General features: G+C 41.2%; 1 long non-coding RNA gene across 1 annotated transcript; it reads right to left on the reverse strand.

Moving 5' to 3' along the window:
• Positions 1–992: 992 nt before the first annotated feature.
• On the reverse strand, positions 993–14,580 carry LOC122560392 (uncharacterized). Its single transcript, XR_006314732.2, has 3 exons — positions 14,409–14,580; positions 11,251–11,635; positions 993–1,340 (listed from the first exon to the last, which is right to left on the reverse strand). It is a non-coding gene; the product is annotated as an uncharacterized LOC122560392 (long non-coding RNA).
• Positions 14,581–14,927: the final 347 nt, after the last annotated feature.

Consider the following 14,927-nt stretch of genomic DNA (forward strand, 5'->3'; position numbering starts at 1 on the left):
TCGCCCCGTGGCTCAACATTTCAACTCCCCCTCCCACTCTGCCGAGGATATGGAGGTGCTGGGCCTCCTCCACCGCCGCTCCCTCACCACCAGACGCCTGGAGGAAGAACGCCTCATCTTCCGCCTCAGAACACTTCAACCCCAGGGCATCAATGTGGATTTCAACAGTTTCCTCATTTCCCCTTCCCCCACCTCATCCTAGTTTCTAACCTCCAGCAATTCGATCCCCTGACTTGTCCGGACTTGTCAGACCTGCCCAGCTCCTTTTCCACCTATCCACTCCACCCTCTCCTCCCTGACCTATCACCTTCATCTCCTTCCCCACTGACCTATTGTACTCTATGCTACTCTCTCCCCACCCCCACCCTCCTCTAGCTTATCTCTCCACGCTTCAAGCTCTCTGCCTTTATTCCTGATGAAGGGCTTTTGCCCGAAACTTCGATTTTGCCTGTCCTCGGATGCTGCCTGAATTGCTGTGCTCTTCCAGCACCACTGATCCAGAATCTAGTAGATGCAGCCTGCTTTTAAATGAAAATATTTGCAGTCAATATTGAAGGCCCCCATTAAGTAAGCTGTCAAAGATCAATCCATTTCATTTCAATTAAATTAAAGGGATGACTTTGAATTATTGGTTCTTTTCGCAATCAACTACATGCTCTGATAATGACAGTATTTCCGTTTCGGAAAACCAATTTCTGTTTGCTACACTATGTATCAGAACTTCTATCCTATTGGTAAGAGTGCTTCTAATCAACCGTGGATTTGTTACAATTATTGACAGGGCTCGCAAATATTATGGTTGCTTTGCAGTTCCGCATGAGTAGCTTAAATAAACTGATTTATTTCTCAATTGTGCAAACTACACGAGTTTTAAACAGGGAGGATAGATTTCAGTCTGACTGCTTCAGGAAGATGTTCTTGAAAACGTCGCAATTTGCTTTGAGCAAAGAGAAATGGTGGAAAACTGAAATAAAAAGAGGAAAGTCTAGAAATCAGTGAGCAAGTGTTTATTATATATCGGTGAGATTCCACGCTTTCAATCAGAACCTGAGCAGCAACATCCAAAAAATTATTGGGAAAGCTTGTCATTACTAAGTTTTGAGAATATGCCAAAACTGCAATGATGCAGCCCCACTTTGTCTGGGCAATGTAGGGAACCCTGAGGATCAGTTTCTGTACTTCAAAATACCGGTTGTCTGCTCCCCGAGTTTCCCGCTGTTAATATGACTCTCATTGTTCTGCCTTGTTCAGATGTAATGGGCTTGCAGTGGGCATCTTGACAGCCAGGAGTGGAAGAGTATGGATACCATCTGTTCTCTAGCAGCTATCCTCTGCACATCCTGTACAATTGGAAACAGAGAAAATGCATGGAGGCATTGTTGGCATTTGCTAATGAAGTATATTCTACCACATACTGGTACAAAATACGAGCATCTTCCATTGTGATGATGATACACTACATTCCTCTAGTAAAGGAGGGATCATTGACATGTTTGGTGCAGCTACAGACTGCAGATGGACTGACAAGAAATACATTCACAGAGCTCCACGGAAAGAGCAGGAGACAAGGACTAATTGGATTGCTTCCTACATATAAAATAGGCCAAATGGTCTACTTCAGTACTATAGCCATTCTATGGTTTGGCTAATGTGAGTGTAGCAGCTTTGAAAGCCAAAACCTTTTCTAGTGATGGTGACCTCCAGGGTCACTTTGACAGCACAGAATCCTGGTTGTGCAGGCAATAGGCCTCTTAGGTCTGCCACAGCCTCCCTGCTGAATCGTAAGGTCTTCTTATAGAGTTCCTCAAAAATACCTAGGGAAAACTATGTGGTCTATGGAGACTGTTGGCTGGGTAAGCATTCTATGGGAACCTGCCTCTGTTATTGAACTTGTTGGTACTTCTCTCTGTTTGTTTAAGGGGTTGTAGTAAATGTAAAGTTAAAGTCACCAAATCTTCCCAGATCATAGGGCTGCCCTCTCATTAGAGAGAGGGATGGTTTAACCTGTGGATCACCACATTTCAGATGAGGAAAGAGTTTGAGAAGGACAGTCATTCATGGTAACCTCAGTCAGTTTGGGAATTGAACTCATGTTGTTGATGTCACTCTGAATTACAAACCAGCCATCCAGCAAAGAGTTTTACTAAAATGGCAGTAACTATTTTGTAAGAGTACAAGAAGGTCAGGAAAAAAGAAAACTAGAGTCTCAGAACTGCCTTGGAAATATATTACTCACAATTGCCTAATGAACTCAGTAGCTAGGGAGCGAGTGTTCCTTTACCTGTATCCTATCAAACAGCTTTATGACATTAATCTGACAGTTTGTCACAGGAAATTTGAATCTTGGCTAATTATAATCAAACATAAGGTCTCAGCATTTCATAGGATGCTGATCTGAATTTACTCATGAGGCATTCCACCATTACAATGGTGGTAAATAGACATCCATTGGAAGCAGAGCAAGGAGAAAACATGAAATAAAATCCTGTTTCGGTCTGTGCTGTGATGAGAGACTCCTGCATTCCTGTGGACAGGAATACAACAAGTCCTATTATAGGAGCTGCAATGATCCCAATAGCCTGTATGCAGGTTCCTCATAGAGGACTGCTCTGAGACACCCAGGAGACTGAATCACCACCTCTAGGCTCTGAAGCCTTTACAAACAAACAAACAGTCTATTCCTCAGTTCTAATAAGCTCAGCTCCTCCTCTTCATCCTCCACTGTTCCATTTGGAGATGTTGTGTGAGCCTAATGAGAAGTTGCAAGGCAATAAAAAAAAAGCAGAAACAGGATATCTCAAAGGCCCAGTAATCCCTTGAAAATCCTCTAAGCCCAATAGCACAAAGATCCCCATGGTCTATTTCTCTGCAGCTGATAATCATGCTTCATTGACCAGTCAGTGTCTAAAATTAATTTGGCAGTGTTTTTTCCTACTGGATGGTAACTTCTTACCTCTATGTTTGAAATTATGCTGAAATCCCAATAACTTCATAGGACTGTGATTTAGATGTATTTATGAGGTACCTGCATGTCTCTAACAAGTGCCTGAGCCACTGTCCTGAAATCAGTGGTTAGAACGGATTGCTAGGAGAATGTGGGGCAGGTAATTTTATCAATCAATTTCCACAGCCCCATCTATCCTATTCCTGCCAATTGAAGTGAGCTAAAATTGAGAAAATAGCTTTCTATAAAATTCTAATGTCTAATTTTCTGTGAACCTTTCTTCACACATTTCACAACAAGCACCCTGTGAAATGTGAACTGTGCAGTTGTTTAATGAACTTGTATCAGTTTAAACATGTTGGGCTCAAGCATTTTAATCTTTCCATTTGCCCAAATATTAATAAATCGTTTTGAGGCGACTGTATTGACATTTTTTTTGTCCTTTAGTATTGTATAAAATGTAATTTAAACAATATAAAGAATCCTCATGCTGAAGAACACTTCAGATCTGTGAGTAGGATCATTCTGTAGCTTTACCTCCTGTGGGGTTGCTCAGAAATAGCCTGGAGGCAAGAGCAAAAGTATAAAATTTAGAAATGGATATTACACAATCCATAGAACTCAGACAATCCATAGAGCTCTGAGAAGGAAAGAAAGGGGTTATTGGAGTCTGGCAGAACAATCAGAGACCATCTGACCCATTCTGAGTCAGCAATTCAAAAAGTTATCCAATTAGCCCCACTATTCTCTCTTCATAATGTTTTTTTTTCTTTTTGTTTTTACATCCAATTCCATTTAGAAATAACCAATCCCTCCCATCCCCCAAAATACTGGTTCTTTCACCACATATTAATTGAACAGAGATGGAATATACAGAAAAAAACCAACAGGAATTACTCCAACTTGTACAGTACCCAAGAACGACCACCTCAAGCAGTATTTTAATCAGCCATCAGAATGTTGCTAGGCCTGGTTTTTGAGAATTGAGATAGATGGGGCTGAGTGTTGGTGCATATATTATAAGATGTAAGCACCACATGTAGGAATTTAAGGACAACCAAACGAAAAAGGGGCAAATAAATCAGCACAGAACCTAATCGAAAGGGAGGGGTTAAAGCAAATTCCAGAAAGTGTGAGGCCAAGCCAGGAGCACAGTTTGGCATTCAAAACTGGAACAAAACAGTAGACTGCATTTTTTTTTATAGACAGAGACTGCAAAGGCACAGGATTTGATTAAGAAGAAAACCACCAGTTGTTTTAGCATGTCATGGATAAATAAAGAAGTTTGAAACCAATTAAAATTGAAAAGAAGTAGCTAAAAGGACTATATGTATAATGAAATAACAAAAAAAAGCTGAAGGAGAATATTAGAAAATAAGACAAGAGGTTAAGAGCAAGATAAGAGAGGAACATTTGAAAAACATCAAAAAGAATAGTAAAATATTTGACAAGTATATCAATGAAAAGAGAATTATTAAGTGAAGCAGAACTCCAGAGAGAAGCTTGTCAATTTGTACACGATGATCAAAAACTGGCAGAGGCACTTAATAAGTATTTTGCATCAGTCTTTACAGTAGAGAGAATATTTGGTTGAATAACTCCTAACAATGTGACATTATAGAAAGCTGTCAACCAAATATTAAAGCCACGGTTTTAATTCTGGTGGGAATTAAGCAGGGAGGGTGCAAAGCAAGCAACAATCTGTCTGATCTCCAGAGCATGAGATGGAGATGTTGTAAACTCCCTGACCTGATTCAATTATTAAAAATGTCATTCCCTGGATGTGGGCATTGTGGGCCAGACCAGCATTTATTGTCCATCTCTAATTGCCTAGATATCAAGAAAGAGCCATTAAATTGCTGTGGGTCTGGAATCACATGTTGACTAGACCAGGTAAGGGTGGCAGTTTTCCTTCCCTAAACATCATTAGCTAACAAAATAGGTTTTCAACAACAATTGACAGTATTCACATTGAGTTAGTTTTTAATCACAGATCTGTTAATTGAATTTAAATTTTGATATCTACCATGGTGGGATTTGAACCACCATTCCTAAAACATTACAGAAGGGCTCTGGGTTACTGACAATACCTCTACACCATCACCTTCCTTTCAATGGTCCAAGACAGATTCCTTATCAAAGATAACAGGCATAATGTCAATGCCAAAGAATTTAGGCAGAAATTTGTTGAAGGTCTGACTAATGATTAGCAGTTGAGGCTAAAACATTAAATGTGTTCAAGAAGGCGTATTTGATAAGGGATAGCTGAGGGAGGATATTCCCGGAAATATATCCAGGGAAGAAATTTGGGTGAAATTGAGAAATAAGAAAGGGATGATCACCTTATTGGGATTGTATTATAGACCTCCTAATAGTCAGTAGGAGATTGAGAAACAAATTTGTAAGGAGATCTCAGTTATCTGTAAGAATTAAATGGTGGTTATGGGAGGGGATTTTAACTTTCCAAACATAGACTGGGACTACCATAGTATTAAGGGTGTACAAGAAAATTTTCTGATTCAGTATGTGGATGTGCCTACTAGAGAAGGTGCAAAACTTGACCGACGCTTGGGAAATAAGGTAGGGCAGATGACTGAGGTATCATTGGGGGAGCACTTTGGGGCCAGCCACTATAATTCTATTTGTTTTAAAATAGTGATGGAAAAGGATAGACCGGATCTAAAAGTTGAAGTTCTAAATTGGAGAAAGGCCAATTTTAATGGTATTAGGCAAGAATTTTCAAAAGCTGATTGGAGGCAGATGTTCACAGGTAAAGGGATGGCTGGAAAATGGGAAGCCTTCAGAAATGAGATAACGAAAGTCCAGAGACAGTATATTCCTGTTAGGGTGAAAGGAAAGGCTGGTAGGTATAGGGAATGTTGGATGACCAAAGAAATTGAAGGTTTGGTTAAGAAAAAGAAGGAAGCATTTGTCAGGTATACACAGGATAGGAGAAAGTGAGGTCTGCAGATGCTGGAGATCAGAGCTGAAAATGTGTTGCTGGAAAAGCGCAGCAGGTCAGGCAGCATCCAGGGAACAGGAGAATCGACGTTTCGGGCATAAGCCATTCCTGAAGAAGGGCTTATGCCCGAAACGTCGATTCTCCTGTTCCCTGGATGCTGCCTGACCTGCTGCGCTTTTCCAGCAACACATTTTCAGCTATCCACAGGATAGATCGAGTGAATCCTAAGAAGAGTATAAAGGCAGTAGGAGTATACTTAAGAGGGAAATCAGGAGGGCAAAAAGGGGACATGAGATAGCTTTGGCAATTAGAGTTAAGGAGAATCCAAAGGACTTTTACAAATATTTAAGGACAAAAGGGAAACCAGGAAGAGAATAGGGCCCCTCAAAGATCAGCAAGGCAGCCTTTGTGTGGAGCCACAGGAGAAGGGGAAGATATTAAACGAGTATTTTGCATCAGTGTTTACTGTGGAAAAAGACATGGAGGATATAGAATGTAAGGAAATGGATGGTGACATCTTGAAAAATGTCCATATTACAGAGGAGGAGGTGCTGGATGTCTTGAAACAGTTATAAGTGGATAAATCCCCAGAACCTGATCAGGTGTACCCTAGAACTCTGTGGGAAGCTAGGGAAGTAATTGCTGGGCCTCTTACTGAGATATTTGTATCATCGATAGTCACAGGTGAGGTGCCAGAAGACTGGAGGTTGGCTAATGTGGTGCCACTGTTTAAGAAAGGTGGTAAGGACACGCCAGAGAACTATAGACCCGTGAGCCTGACATCAGTGGTGGGCAAGTTGTTGGAGGGAATCCTGAGGGACAGGATGTAAATGTATTTGGAAAGGCAAGGACTGATTAGGGATAGCCACCATGGCTTTGTTCATGGGAAGCATGTCTCACAAACTTGATTGAGTGTTGCAGAAGTAACAAAAAGGATTGATGAGGGCAGAGTGGTAGATGTGATCTATATGGACTTCAGTAAGGCGTTCGACAAGGTTCCCCATGGGAGACTGGTTAGCAAGTTTAGCTCTTATGAAATACAAGAAGAACTAACCATTTGGATACAGAACTGGCTCAAAGGTAGAAGACAGAGGGGAGTGGTGGAGGGTTGTTTTTCAGACTGGAGGCCTGTGACCAGTGGAGTGTCACAGTTTGGATGTGAGTATAAGAGGTATTTTTAGTAAGTTTGCAGATGACACCAAAATTGGAGGTGTAGTGGACAGCAAAGAAGGTTACCTCAGATTACATTAGGATCTTGATCAGATGGGCCAATGGGCTGAGAAGTGGCAGATGAAGTTTACTTTAGCTAAATGTAAGGTGCTGCATTTTGGGAAAGCAAATCTTAGCGAGATTTACACAGTTAATGGTAAGGTCCTAGGGAGTGTTGCTGAGCAAAGAGACATGGGAGTGCAGGTTCATAGCTCCTTGAAAGTGGAGTCCCAGGTAGGTAGGATAGTGAAGAAGGCATTTGGTTTGCTTTCCTTTATTGGTCAGAGTATCGAGTACAGGAGTTGGGAGGTCATGTTACTGTTGTACAGGACATTAGTTAGGCCACTGTTGGAATATTGCATGCAATTCTGGTCTCCTTCCTATCGGAAAGATGTTGTGAAACTTGAAAGGGTTCAGAAAAGATTTACAAGGACGTTGCCAGGGTTGGAGGATTAGAGCTATAGGGAGAGGCTGAACAGGCTGGGGCTGTTTTCCCTGGAGCATTGGAGGCTGAGGGGTGACCTTATAGAGGTTTATAAAATCATGAGGGGCATGGATAAGATAAATAGACAAAAGTATTTTCCCTTGGGTGGGGGAGTCCAGAACTAGAGGGCATAGATTTTGGGTGAGAGGGGAAATACATAAAAGAGAACCTAAGGGCCAATGTTTTCACGCAGATAGTGATATGTGTGTGGAATGAGCTGCCAGAGAAAGTGGTTGAGATTAATACAATTGCAACATTTAAAAGACATCTGGATGGGTATATGAATAGGAAGGATTTGGGGAGATAGGGGCCGGGTGCTGACAGACGGGAGTGGATTAGATTGGGATATCTGTCAGCATGGACAGGTTGGACTGAAGGTCTGTTTCCATGTTGTACATCTCTATGACTCTATGACTCTAAGAAGAAGTTAGATACAATTCTCAGGGCCAAAGGGATGAAAGGGTATAGGGAGAAAGTGAGAACAAGATACTGATTTGGATGATCAACCTTGATCATGTTGAATGACAAAGCAGGCTCGAAGGACTGAATGGCCTACTCTTCTTATTTTCTATGTTTCTATGTTACTATCAACAGCAACAAGTCAAATGGCAAAAAGGTTATTTCTACCTCAGAAAAGTTCACAATGAAAGGGAAAGATCAAAGCCTGTGCAGGGAGGTTATTTCACTGGGGTAGAGAACATTCGGTGTCTGAATTCAGGTAAATTAAGATGATGGTGTGCACAAGTGCATCAGGAGCTCAACATCAACCCTTACTCACTATCAGAACCTGTGGCTGATACCTTTTTCCGGAGCAGGAGCAAAGTAACTACCTTATGTGCTCAACGAACAAATATATTCTTGTAATAGTATATTGTTTTGACAGTAATTAATAATTCCTTGAGTGTATTAAATTCTGCAGAGAGTTGTTTTCTGTACATTTATATTCTTCAACAATATAAAGTATAATTGAAATTATGCACAGTATCACAAGTATTTCCTCAACATTTTGATCCTTAAATTTGAGTAAAGAAAAAGACCATAGTTACAGGAAACAATTAGGGTTTATCTATCCAGTCTTTATATGGAAAGCCTCTATTAAATCTTAACTTCCACTGCTCTGAGACAAACATTCCCAGCTTCTCTGGACAGAAGTGAAGCTCGTCACTTCTGATATCATTCCAGAAAACTTCCTCTATACCCTCGTCAAGGCTCTGATATGCCTTACAAAACAAAGTGCCCTAAACTACACAAAATATTCCATATAATGAAGAACTAGTGACTCAAGCATTTAGCATAACTTCTTTGCAGTCCTAGTTTGGGAGTTCAGAATATGATGAGATTTGAGTACAAGTATGAGTACTAAATAAGAAATCTAATACAAGCCAAAGTCTTGCAAGCAAGTGTTTCTCAAACTATAATAGAGCAACAGTCAGACTTTACACTGAAATCTAATCAAGGAACACAGTTAACAGAAATTCCCTGACAGTGGCTGTTATCTGTCAACTTAAAGTGAAAAAGGGGATTAATCACTTTAGCAAGACCCTGAATTCAAAGTTGCAACTTGGATGTGAGTCACCAGCTGCCTTTGAAGACACAGGTATTGTTATTTGATTAAATGTGACATGGTCTGAGTGTAATGCGGTCCAAATGCTAAGGGAGACACAGATGCTGCTTCTTTTATCTTAGTTTCAGCCTATAGAAACTAATGGGTCCTCAAAGCTTAATTTGCTGAGCAGCTAAGGATTATTTAGTGAATTTTAAGGCTTCCATCTCTCTAAAACATGGGGCATATTTTAAATAAGTATTCTACTAATTTTATTCCTTCAACTAGTTAAACTACTTGCTGTAACTATGTACACAACAATTGAGTGGTCTTTAAAAAAACACAAGAGATGTCAGGTTAGCTGATGTTTTAGAGATGTAGCATGTGGAATCTGGTGGATACTAGCATGACCCATGCAGTGAATATCTGCAGCCTGAAGAACTTTTACTGCGAGCTGATGAGCTGGAGTGTGATCTTTGAATATTTTGATGCATCAGGAAGGGTGAAAGTGACATGGTCACTTTGACCTAGAAGGAAGTCACATGCTTTATCCTGAGCACTTCAAATTTGGTTGGATGGTTAGCGATAGAATTCTGTGACCACAAATCAGGAAAATAAGTGATCCATAAGGTAACAATAGAGGAGTCAGAATCGTTTTAACTGTCCAATAAGTTTGAGATACCTTCAGATTGTATATGCTATAGGGAGGCTGAAAAAATTGACCATGGCACAGTACTGACAAAAACCATTCAAGTGAGGACAGTAAAAGGTAATGTAGTTATAACAGAAGACAGGATAGTTAAGGGGATGGAGCTGCAGCTGAGCAGTATAGTCCAAAATATGGTGCTGCCTGCCTGCCTGATATTAAGGTTAAGGACCTCTCAAGGTTGGGAGGAACTTGCATTGGAGGGGAATGATCCAGTTATCATGATCCACATGGGTACAAGTGACAGAATTTGGACAAAGAAAAGAGATTCTGGAGAGGAAGGAAAAACAGCTAGATTACAAAAACAAAAGAACTATAAATGCAATAATATTTGGATAACTACCTGAGCCATGAACCAATAATCATACAGTAAATAAGATCAGAGTTGAATATGTGACCCAAAAACATGTTCAACAGAAATGGGTTTCAATTTAGGAAACATTGGAACCAGTTTTGGAGAAAGAGGGAGTAATGGTGTTGGGATGAACTGTGATAGGATCAGCGTCCTGGTGAATTGAGCAGCATGCAAGGATTATGCAGCCCCAGCTGTCTGGAGTGGTGTGGGCGGCACGGTGGCACAGTGGGCGGCACGGTGGTTAGCACTGCTGCCTCACAGCGCCAGAGACCCGGGTTCAATTCCCGCCTCAGGCGACTGACTGTGTGGAGTTTGCACGTTCTCCCCGTGTCTGCGTGGGTTTCCTCCGGGTGCTCCGGTTTCCTCCCACAGTCCAAAGATGTGCAGGTCAAGTGAATTGGCCATGTTAAATTGCCCATAGTGTTAGGTAAGGGGTAAATGTAGGGGTATGGGTGGGTTGCGCTTCGGCGGGTCGGTGTGGACTTGTTGGGCCGAAGGGCCTGTTTCCACACTGTAATGTAATCTAAAAAAAAATCTAATCTAAAAAGGTATCCCCAGCACTGACCCAATTATAGGTTTATTATATGCTCCACAATGGGCTGCATTGTATCTATGTTTGTCTCAGTCAGTCAGAGGCTTGTGTAAAGGAATCATCAGCCATACAAAGGGGAGCTCTCATTTCCCAGTAACCTTCCTTGAAGATATCTGACCCTTTAAATTAAGTAGGAATGAGTGAATTCTCAAATATATAGGCATCATGGCAGCTTCCAGTGTATTTGCATCTAAAGTATGGTACTTTTATATTGAAGGTCTGTTACACTGCCCCATTGATGAAGTCTGTGTTAAGATATAGTGCACTCGATTCAATGGGTGTCTGGCACCTGGCACCCAGGGGAAACTAGCTGTGTTGGCAAACCTTCTGCCCAGGCTCCAGCACTCATGTCAACACAGGGAGAAGAATTGGAGAGCTGTGATTTAATGCAAACTGCATCAGTAACAGCCATGATGCATGTGTGGATTGATGATCGAGATATTCGGCATAAATACCTGGAGGATCCTTGAGAAACTATTAGTTGCCTACAAATTTCACACAGACGTTGCCTACAGGATAGGATGGTTGCAGATCCTACTCCAGCAGTTGGCACAGGACTGTGACAGTCTCCCAGGTCATCCTCAGACTGAGGCATCTTAGTCACTCATCTGGAGGAAATGACATTGAGGATGGCAGATCCTGGGTCTCCTAGATCTTCTCCATGTCCTGAGGGGGTATTCAACTGTGGTGACTTCATGTAGAGGCTGTTCAGCATTTGCTGACCCTGGGGTGCTGACATATGTGGTCCTGCTCAGTTTCTCCGCATCTTCATTATACCCTAGCTGCAGTGATGACGATGATGATATCCTTATTGTGCTGGGTCCAGTGGTAACAAGGAACCTGTGTGAGGAATAAAATAAACAGAACAGATGATTAGTAATATGAGCTATCGGTATTCATATCACTCACAAATGACAGTTTAGCATCATTTTCTCTGCAGTGGGACATGGAAGACTCCAACAAGGAGGACCACAGAGTGTTTCTATATGTAGGCCATGTTAAATCATACAAATATAGGAGGAGATTGCTATTACACTATGATTATTGATACCTTGTCCTCCCACCTCCACATCACCCAAGAAAAGCAGCATGGCACATAAACATTGTGATGAACACTTAACAGTGCAAAGCAACAGGAGATCAGCCTAAAAGATCTCAGAAACACTATTGGTTCTCCTTCCTTCTCTCATTCAGAATTTGAATGATATATTAATTTCGCTTCCAATTTCCACCCCCGCTCTTGCCTTCACCCTCTCTGACTCCTCCCTTCCCTCCTTCGACATATCTATTTCCATTTCTGGGGATAGGCTGGCCACCAATATCCACTACAAACCCACCGACTCCCACAGTTACCTTGGCTATCCATCCTCTCACCCTGCTTCCTGTAAAGATTCCACCCTAGTGCTCCAGTTTGTCAGCCTCATCTGCTCTGACAATGTCACCTTCCACAGGAGTGCTTCAGACATGTCCACACTTTTCATTAGCTGAGAATTCCCCACCACCCTGGCAGTTCAATAATGTTACCACCTGAGCACCTCCTTCCATGTCCTTTACCCACACCTACAGCCTAGGCCTTATCATCACATGGGTTACTTTCAGCACAGCCAACCCATTCTTTTTCTCACTTATGCGGGCTCTCTGGGCTCCATTTCCACATATCCACTCTCTCCTTCCCCACCCCTATCATCAGTATACATACCACCTTTTCTGAACTTCAATCAGTTCTGAAGAAGACTCACTGGACCAAAACATTAACTTTGCTTTCTCTGCACTGATGCTGCCAGACCTGCTGAGATTTTTTTTCACCAATTTCTGATTTTCTTCTTGGATTGTCTTTGTGACTTAAAGGTGCCTCTTTTAAGGTCGCCTATGGTTACTTCTGTTTCACAGAGATGATGGTGACCAATCTGCAATGACCCCCCACACCTCCTCACTTGTGGCCAGCATTTGGATCCCACATAGTTGAACACAGTATGCATTTCCCATTCAGGCTATTATCATTACAGATGACTTTAACCTGGAAACAAAAGTGCTGGAAATCACAGCAGGTCAGGCAGCATCTGTGGAGAGAGAACAAGCTAACATTCCAAGTCTAGATGACTCTTTATCAGTTTTGGAGTGTTTTGCGTTTAGATATTTCAGATGAAAGTTTTCAGTGGCTGAAGTGTTGATGGCAGACAGCACAGATTTAGGGTGATTTACACAAGAACCAAAGGATGTCGTGAATTCATTTTATAAAACTGTATTTTGTGTTTGGATTTGTATTTCTGCATGTAAGACAAAGCTTTAAAAATCTGGTTTGAGAAAGCAATAAATGCTAAGGCAATTGTAATTCACTGGCAGCCTAGGTTTACTTAATAAGGTCAGAGTTTAAGTATCAAAACACTGAAGTAACACTAACAGTAAAGCTTTTGTTTTTGTATTTGAAATCTTATATAATTCCTCACAGTAAATAACTGGATGTTCAATTTTTTTTTAAAAGTTACTGTTCTCTACCAAGAGCATGAAAAGGAGACACAAGCAAAAATATTTTAATGCAACAAATGGTAGAGTTTTAAAATATGTTATCTGATAGATAGAGTGGTGGTTATAAATTAAACAGTAGCCTTCAAGAAAGAGTTGAATAGTAACGTGCAAGAAAGAAAATGAAGTGTTTTGAGTAAAGGGCTGAGGAGTGGGACCAGCTGGACTGTATTCTGAAAAAGCTTAAATAACCTTCTGCGAGACTGTAAATTTAGATTAGATTAGATGAGATTACTTTACAGTGTGGAAACAGGCCCTTCGGCCCAACAAGTCCACACCACCCCGCCGAAGCGCAAACCGCCCATACCCCTACATTTACCCCTTACCTAACACTACGGGCAATTTAGCATGGCCAATTCACCTGACCTGCACATCTTTGGACTGTGGGAGGAAACCGGAGCACCCGGAGGAAACCCACGCAGACACGGGGAGAATGTGCAAACTCCACACAGTCAGTCGCCTGAGGCGGGAATTGAACCCGGGTCTCTGGCGCTGTGAGGCAGCACTGTGCCACCGTGCCGCCCAGTTCTATAATCCTATAGTTCATTGGAAGCCATGTTTTGAATGCTTCAAAGTATGTCATATTCATGAAATAAATGTTTGTAATCTTATCTTTGGTGGAGTTGCCATAGCAACACACTTCCAAAATCCACCAAATACAAATGGACTATGACCTAAATTCTTTGTCAAAGCAAATAATTACAATAAATCAGCATTTTATGAAAAAATGATACGCCATTCATAGAATGTAGTAGTCCGCTTTTGCTGCTATTGTTGCATTTTTCAAAATAATTTTAGATGTCCTAATCATCAAAGATAACTGGAAGGTTTAATAAATGAATAAATTGTTTTGGCATTCATTGATTATTGTATTTCTTTACCAATGCGACACCAGATCCCCTTTGGAGAGCCAGGCTCTGGAATCATGGGTTCAAGTCCCACGATGGTAACTGGTGAAATTTGAATTCAATTAGTAGTTCTGAAATTAAAAAGTGGTTTCGGTAATGGTGGCCATGAAACTATTGTAAAAAAAAATGTCATTTGATTTACTAATACACTTTAGGAAAGAAAAAGTCTGTCATCTTTATACCTCATTCAGTGTGAAAGTGGCTCCTTTTGAGTTCCTTTTTGGACTCTTGAGCTTCAATAAATTGTAAAGGCTTCCATCACAACTTCCAGCATGCTGAACGAACGTGTCCCACTCTGAAAACAATTCAGTCTCCAGTAATCCATTCTTTGTTCTGTTTACTTGCCCATCTTGAATTTTCTATCCCTGTCAACCTACATGGGTGATGGAAAAAAAGGTTTTTCTTTTATGAATCAGCTGATATCATTGCGCTTGTCTCACAGTTGCAAACCTTTGGCCGTCAACATTGATTCTTATTTTTTTTTATTAGATTAAATTCCCTACAGTGTGCAAACAGGCCCTTTGGCCCAATAAGTCCACACTGAACCTCCAAAGAATAACCCACCCAAATCCATTTCTCTCTGACTAATACACCAAACACTCCGGGCAATTTAGCGTGGCCAATCTACCTGACCTGTATATCTTTGGACTTTGGGAGGAAACCGGAGCACCCGGAGGAAATCTGCACAGAGTGTGCAAACT

Source organism: Chiloscyllium plagiosum, unplaced genomic scaffold (genome assembly GCF_037043375.1).
Source record: "Chiloscyllium plagiosum isolate Xiang-an unplaced genomic scaffold, Cpla_swu_hap1 HiC_scaffold_20, whole genome shotgun sequence".
In the NCBI taxonomy this organism is placed as follows: domain Eukaryota; kingdom Metazoa; phylum Chordata; class Chondrichthyes; order Orectolobiformes; family Hemiscylliidae; genus Chiloscyllium; species Chiloscyllium plagiosum.